The following is an 8,538-nucleotide window of genomic DNA, read 5'->3' as shown; positions in this document are numbered from 1 at the left end:
TGAAGCAGGCACCTGGAGGATTTTTACTTTGTGGATGATGTTGGTGCCATGTTTGGGGGGGTCCTTTGAAGGACCTGAGTGAGCATCTGAAACTTACTATGCTCTGCCTTTTCATATCTCTGGTATTTGCGGTGTTCAGCTTCCTCATCACAGTTATGGAAGACCTTGAAAGCCATAGCCAGAATTCCGATCTGAGGTGTTGTGGACCCTTGTTCAAGTTTTTTTTTAATTTAGCCTTAATGTCAGGATAACTTTGAGATAGAAAATAAGTCATAAGGATGTGTCTACCATCGGGGGTCTCGGGATCTAAATTGGTATATTGTTGGAGAGCCTTAATGAGATGATCTAAAAATTCAGAAGGGGTTTCATCTTTTTTCTGCATTATTTCCTGGATTTTTTGCAAATTAACTGCCTTATGGGTGGCCTTCTTAAGGCCAGCAACTATGCAGGCAGCAAACTGATTTCTCAGCTGCACTCCGGCTGCAGTGTTATAGTCCCAGTCTGGGTCCTGTTCAGGAACCGCATGGGGGCCGGTGGGATGGTTAGGGTTAACATGATGGGTGTCATCTGCATGGGCTTGGGCTAATTCCCATACCGGCTTACATTCTTCAGGAAGAAGGGTATGGGCTAGAAGCATGTAGATGGCATGGTGGGTGAGACTGTAAGCCTGGAGGACCCACTGGAATTCCCGGATATATGTAGTGGGATCAGTCGTGAAAGAGCCCAATCTCTTCTCAAGCTGGGTGAGATCAGTCATGGAAAATGGAACATGAACCTGAATAACCCCTTCAGGTCCAGCGACCTCTTGAAGGAGTGCCAGGACGGGAATGGGTGGTTTGGGAGTGTGACCTAGTGGCTGGAGGGCTGAAGGAGTTAGGGGCAGGGGAGGGTGATGGTGAAGAGGACTCAGGAGAGGATGGTGAAGGAGAGGAAGGGACAGAGGGAGGTGGGCGAGGGTGGGGGGGTGGTTTGTCCACGGGATCGAAAGAGGAAGTGGCAGGCTTGGTGGTAGGGGAGGGTTTGCAGGTGAGGAGAACCTGATGAGGGCTGCAGGAAGAACAGAGATTGGGGTGAGAACGGAGGAAGGTAAAGGCTTCAACATAGGGGATCTCCTTCCACTTTTTCGAGCGGTGGCAGTGATTGAAAAGACCCTGGAGAATTTGGGGGTTAAGGGAGCCTTCGGGAGGCCACCGACTGAGATCGTCTAACAGGTACGAAGGCCAATCTTGGGTGCAGAATTTAATGAGGGTTTTAGGTTTAATACCTGGAGTGAGTGAGAGACGAGCCAAGTTGGAGAGTAGGCATTTTAAGGGGGAGTCATTTGGGAGGGAAGAAGAGGCCCCCATTGTTTACAGCGGAGAGGAAGTGAGGGAGATGAGAGGCAGAGGAGGGGAGGGAGAGAGAGAGAGAGATCTCTGGACAGGGTGAAGTGAATGGGTGACTCATTCAGGCATCCCCAAGGAGCGAAACCATTCACAGGACTTGATAGAGTTGGTGGCAAGGGAAAAGTCAGGTCGTCACCCGAGATTTTCCCTGCCGGGGCGAAATGGCAGAGGTCACGGAGTTCCTAGCGCTAGGCTTTTGCCAGCCAGCATGGAAGAGGAGAGGAGAGAGGAGAGAAAGTTCAAGAGAAGAGAGAAGAGGAAGGGGTCTGTTGTTCCCTTCCGCCCAACTGAGGGAGGAAAGAGGCGCCTAGGAGTCCAACGTGGTGGTGAAGGCCGAGGTGGGGTGCAGTCTCCTCCCTATAACCAGATGTCAGGGGCTGCCAGACATCACGGCCAGACATCCTGCGATAGTCAAGTTAAGGGCGGCTGCCTCCTGAGGGGTGACTCACCTAGAAATTGGCCGGTGGTGGTTGCAGGGTAGCCAGCACTCAAGAAGGTGGACGAGGGCGAGAAGCTTTGGCTAGGTGGATGGAGGGCGTCCTCGATATTTGAGGAGTTTCCCCTCCTGGGTTTCGGCACCAATGAAAGAAGTGCACAGAGCCACAGTCCAGAGCTAATCACCAGAGAAGTCCTGTTTTATTTTAAAAATGCACACATATATAGGGCCAGGAAGAGGCTGATTGGCAGGGTCATGAAACGGGGTGAGAGTTGATTGGAAGAGCCTTGTTGCTGGGGGATGGGGCGATGGTTGATTGGGTGAGCCTTGTTGCCCATAGCCTGGGCAGGGTGTCGAGCACTGATTGGGTGTGAGTTCATGCCGGCGGGAAGAAGTTATGAGGAGTAAAATCAGGAAGAGAAGCTCAGCCAGCGCCATGTTGGCACCTAGGGGGGGTGGTGGTCTTCACTTGCTGCCACTGCAGAGATTAAAGGCCACTAAGCTTCCCCTTGCTCTAGGTCTCAGTTTCCTATTGTGTCATAGAAGCAGGCTAAATAGCCTACCTGCTCTGTTCACAGCACAGGCCTTCCTTTCTCCATGGTTTTTCTATGGTCTCCAGAACTCAGGCTTTCTCAAGGGAGACCTCTCTCCATCCACCCCACCTCCCTGCCCAAGGCTATGGAAGTGTGGTATGAACTTCCTGGAACATAGATCATGGAGTAGAACTTGTCCCAGCCCTGTTCCTATTGCTCATCCCTCCTGACTGCTCCTGGGACCAACAATGCACAACCTCAGTCTTCTGTGTTTGCACAAGGAGCCCAATCAATCTTCAAGTGTGGGCGAATTCACCATTCATTTATTCCAACAAGTCCTCACCTGTAGGGGTGCCAGGCTAGCTCAGGCACAGGTAAGGGCCAAGGAGTCAAAACCCCCAGACTCCAGGAGTTGGGTGGAAGCAGGTTTGTGGGGAGCAGCCTGCAAACTCATTTATTGCAGGAATGACCGTACATTTTACAGCCTTTTTGCCAATCACAGTGTGCCACGGGGGATCAAACCACCAGGCCCCTATACAGGTTCCCTTGGTGACACTAGGTCAATTTGGGGGCAGTTGTTTACATTCCTTGGTGGTCAGAGCAGAATGCTCCTCTCTGCAAGTTTACACACTTGGGACATTAACTGCTGTGAGCCAAGATCTAGGATTTCTCCCAACACTCACCCACACTGTCCATCCTTGAAGTGTTGTCTGATCTCCGTGGAGAGGAAGATCCCGCACTGCTCTCTGAAGTGTCTGTCTGAGAGGCCATGGAGCCTGGCATGTGAGCCCAGGGTCAGGCCAGCTAATTTAGTAGGATTTATACCCACAAATCCACAGCATCCTAGAAGCAAATAAATTCACACTTCTGTGAACAGTTGCAGAAAACAGGGTCCAGGTGGAAGAGCCAGAGTCTGGGAATAGGGGGCGGGAGGCAAGTGGAGACCACAGCTTTGAGCTGCTGGACTGATGGATGACTATAGATGTGGTTAATAGGTAGGTCACCTCCAGTGCTTCTGAGGTCACCCACTATGAAGTCCATCTATGTTGGCTTGCAGCGGTCATGTGGGGAATCCTGGCTGCAGGGATCTGCCCAGCTCCCCAAGTGTCCATAGTGTTGGCAGCCAAGTGGGGCAACAGACTCAGTGGCAGCCTGGGTAGCATGAGGTACATAGTAACCATGCTGCAGAACATGGTAGCTACCGTGCTGGTGCTGGTGGGGAATGGTGCCAGTAGAAATTGAGTCTGTCAGATTGGCAGACACCAGGCTCATACTGCCTGCAGACCTGGGCTCAACCTGGGAAATGACCTCCAAAGCACAGCCACAATAACTGACAGAGATGAGAGAGATATAGAAAACAAAAGCAAACTGTGCAGAAGCAGAACTGCAACAAATGTTTCAAGGAAAAGACCCAGGCTTCAGAGATTCTACTGTGATGCTTAGAAAGGTATATAGCATGATGCATGGTGATGAATCTGATGGGGACAAAGCAGGAATAGCAAAGAACACATATGCAGGAGATGGGCTCTGAGTTTCCAGTAGGGTATGGTCATGGGAAGGGTCTCGGCATGATGTGGCCACTCTTTCCATTCCTGGAAATTAAGATGTTCACCCTCGAAGATTGAAGTTCTCTTTTCTTTCAAAGGTAAATTCGTATCCACTCATAGCGATTCTGAGCTTCCAAGCCTGTATCCAATCATAGTCACTTTAACTATAGTCCTTCTCTTTTCCCTCCCCAATATTAAAACTAGCCAATTATGTAGATTACAACCCCAATCTCCTCTCAGAGCAAGGAGCAGTGCTGCACTAGGGATAAAAACAGGTGAACTGCCTGCCCAAGTGTGCTTTCTATCCAGACTTTGTTCTCTAGCACACCCTTCTGCAGAAGTAAAGTTTGCCTTGCAGAGATATTCTGAGACATGTCTGATTTCTTGTGAAACCTCAGTATTTTTAACAGCCCACTCCTGCTGTGGCCTCACTGTGGCCAGCTTGTTGGAACAACTAGATTGATGAACACTGGCACTAAGCTCCTAACTCCCTTCTTGGATGTCACCATGCCCAGAACATGTATCCCCAAGTCCTGGTGGCATGTGGCCCTGGAGGTTCCATGCCCTGGGTCCCCCAGTCCTTCCTGCAAAGGTGGGCAGATCAGGTCACAGATCAGATCTCTTGCAAGGTTGCGAGGACATTTTTGTCCTAGCTCTGTGGGAATAAGTAATGTTTTTACCAGGCATTGAATGAAAGACAACTGAAAGAATAATATCTTGATGGATAATATGTGATGAATGCTCCAGTTACATGCAGCTCTGTTGCCTGCTCTAATGCATGGCTGAGCCTCAGCACATCCTGCCTCCTTACATGCTACAGTGGATCATTGTCCATATCACCTGGTCTTGCTTTTCTGCAGGAATTGCAAGCATCCCGCCCACAGACCTAAATATCCAGTCTTCCTTTGTTGGGTTCATGCTGATCTGAGGGCATTCAGGCACCTGGGCCCCAGTGTACCTGAGACCCCTGCCTGAGGACCTGCTCAGAACAGGTGCCTTTTCCCAGAGTTTTTGAATTTATCATTCAGAGAATGGTACCCACATGCAGAGCTTTGCCACCAGCATTCAAGTCCAGAAGTTCACTCTTGCAACTGCTTTGGAGAGACCCGGGAAGGGACATTGCCATCAGCAAAGCCTGAGTCATTGGGAACTACCCCACCCAAGCCTCCCATAAAGAAGCTCAGATACACTGACAGGGACAGCCAGGCACTGTTGACATGCTTGACTATGAAGTTCAGGCTGCTGCAAGTACTTGGGATGAAGTATACTTATGCCCAAGGGAAAGTATACCCTCTATGCATGAAATTATGGGGCAGCAAAGGGGGCTACCTTAATGTCATAAGGCCCTTGTTACCTGAGGGTCCCTGGATTGAGTGTGTGGACACACTGTGAATATAGGCGTCCCTGGGGTGTCAAGAGCAAGGGATGCAGCACAAGGAAACCCAAAAGCAGACTCAGGACAGGGACATGAACCTCACCCACTGGGACTATCCTGTGTCCAGGAGGTAGCATCTCCAAGTCCTGTATGAAGCTCTCTCTCCTGGGGGCCTGAAATGATCTGTGGGTCAGAATGTAGCTTAGAGGCAGGAATTTACCTCTTTTGGGTCTGGAGGTCCAGGTTGGGCACTAGGAGAGGGTGTGCCTGAGGCCCGTCTGTGGGGCAAAATTCTTGGCTGTGGCTGCATCACATCATTCACACCACCTCCTCCTATTGAGTATGTTTGTAACCAAAGACCCCTTTCTATAAGGACACCAGACCTAGTTGACTCCTCTTAACCAAAATCACTTGCAGCAACCCCATTTCCAAGTAAAGCTACATGCTACAGGCCAGAATTGGACCCTATTGTATAAATGGGGGATGAAGTCCAAGTCCAGACACTGGGGTACAGAGCTGACCAGTGACTGAGACTGGCAAGCTAGCTCCTGACTGTGAAGCCACATGGCCACTGAGTCTTCACAGCTACACCAGAGACTCTTAAGGGCTACAGAAGGCCTGTGGCATGGACTTCACACGGGAGCCAGCTCTTTGCCCTCTGGTGCTAAATTAGGCTGGGGTGAAAACTGAGAATATAAGGCTAGAATATTACTAATGGGTTGAAGAGATAAATTGTTTTAAATATCAGGGGTTGTAGGCAGCCATGGAGTATTGTTCTTGGAATTTTACAACTGAAACCTCTAGAAGATGCATTGAGAGCATTGCTTCACAAATGTGTTCCTGAAACCCTGGGTGTCACTAAGGGTCCCTGAAGTGCCACAAGGACTAGAAGATGTTGTCACTTTAGCACCTTTGGGAGATCCACAGCATCAATGGGTGACACTGGGAGAAGGAATTGGTTGGAAGTCCCAGGAGTTTGCTTTCTGAGAACTAGCTGGTAGGATCTCTCATTTACTAAATTTAATTTTAATCATGGAAACACTGTGTCATCCCCTCTTCTGGAAGGACATGTCTTGAGCATCCCATGGCCCTTTAAGACCATATACTGTGATGAAAATGTTGCTACCTTAAATGAGAGCTGGTCACATAAGTTTTAAAATGTATTTTTTATTTGATAGTAAAGTTAAAACAAATTTAAATGACAAAGGTCAGTTAAATTTAAAAGTACATTAAAATAAATTTAATATTAAACTTTCAGAAATTTAAAAAGTACAGTAGGATATATAATGCAAAGTACTTCCTCCTACCCTGTATTAATAAGTATTCCCCAGGGAATCCAATAGGACATATAGTTATGTATTTCTATACACAGCTTTATCAACAAAGAATGGGTGAGACAAACATGTAGAGACATAGAGAGTATCTAAAGAAAAAATACCTGTAAATTTTCCAAATGTGATAACAAAAACTTGCAGATCCAAGTCATTCAGCAAGCCCAAAACAGAAGAAAGAAGAAAACAGCAGGAAAATATTGGATCCAGTCACTGAAAACCCAAGACACAGTGAAAACCCTATGATAACTATAGAAGAATGACACAAAGAACAGAGTCACAGGCAGGATGACCACAGACCTCTCATGAGACCTAGAGAAGAGTAAAAGCAGATTCACAGGAAGAAACAGGAAAGACCCCCTCATGATAGAGAAGAGTGATAGTAGAGTCACAGGAGGAGGACCCCAGACACCTGAAAACAATCATATGATCCAGAAACTGAAGAGAAGGTAGAGTCAATCAGCAAACAATAATCGTTTATCCAGTGAAAGTACCATTCACAGTTCAAAGTGAAGTTGTTGTTTAGACAGACAATTCCTTACTTAGCAGAATTGTACCTCAAGAAGGGTGAGGAAAATTTGTCAGATAGATGGAGTGTGATGTCAGATGAAAAATTGCATCTACATGAACGAAGAATGCCAGAAGTAGTAAATATGTGGGCAAATAGGAAACATATATCTCCTAGTTTTAAGGTTTTAAAAAGATAATTGATGTGAATATGTCATGGTAATTACATATGTGCAATGATGTCAACAATAAAAATAAAGCTAAAAAATGTAAAAAGATGGATCGTTTCTCATGCTTTCTCTCTCCTACTCACTTTCTTTCTCTCTCCTCCTCACTTTTCACACTCTCTCTTGTGCACACACTCTCTCTCTTTTCCTCTCCTTTTCTCCTTACCCTGCAGGGTGACACTCTGTTGGCCTAATAAACCCTCTTATATCAATTCCTGTGTCTGGCATGGTTTCTGGATTCTTACATTGGTGCTGTGACTTGGATGGGCTCTTCCACTGTCTCTTAAGCAAGTGGAACCCCATCTGACGCCCCAGTGCCCCAGAACACAGCCTCATCTTCCATTCTGCCCAGACACTCTGCTCTACTCTGCATCCATCACCGGACTTCAGATTGGTAAGTCCCATAGGTGGGTTCACCTAGGCCAATTTAAACACTCCTCTGCTGACCTGAGAAGTGACCATTGAGTATCTGGGACCCTCAAGGCAGCTGAGGGGTGGGGGTACCCCCAGCCAAACTTTTATAGTTACGGCTGGCCCCCTTAGACAGTCTTATCTGCTGGGTGGGTTCCAGATTTTATGGTGGAGATTCTCTCTAACGGTTGAGGCTCATCTTCATACTCACATCCACACTCACCCTCGAAAACCCTGACGTCAGGTTCTCAACCCTCCTTTGCTTTTGCCCAGCACACAGACTGATGCTTGTGTGACAACACCATCACTATGCTGCTTACTCATCTCCAGTCAACTACTCTGTGGCCTCGGGACACCAGGGCACAGACTCGGCTGTATCAGTCTCCACAATGGGATCTGGGTCCTCCATTCAGGCAGATTCACCCCTGGGATGTCTATTAGACAACTTTAGAACCCTTTGCCTGACTTCCGGTTTAAAGCCATCAAAACTTAATGATATTTGGCCACAGTACCCTGTAGATAATCAATCCAAAATGGCCACATAATGGCACACAGCTTCTGTGAGCAAGCAATCAGATGGAAAGGGATTCCTTATCTTCAAGTCTCTTCCTTCTTGCATTTCTTTGCTCTTCCTGCAAACTCAAACACTTCTTTTGGCTTCTTCTCCCCATCTTAATCCCTCCTCCTCCTCTGACTTTGACTCAGCTCTGTTTCTGCTTCCATTCCCCTGCCCAGCCCACCTAGTCCTCCTGCCACGAGGTCCCACATATGTCAGTGTAGAGGGAG

Source organism: Sciurus vulgaris, assembly GCF_902686455.1.
Source record: "Sciurus vulgaris genome assembly, chromosome: X".
NCBI classification, from domain to species: domain Eukaryota; kingdom Metazoa; phylum Chordata; class Mammalia; order Rodentia; family Sciuridae; genus Sciurus; species Sciurus vulgaris.
This window is presented reverse-complemented; position numbering follows the sequence as displayed.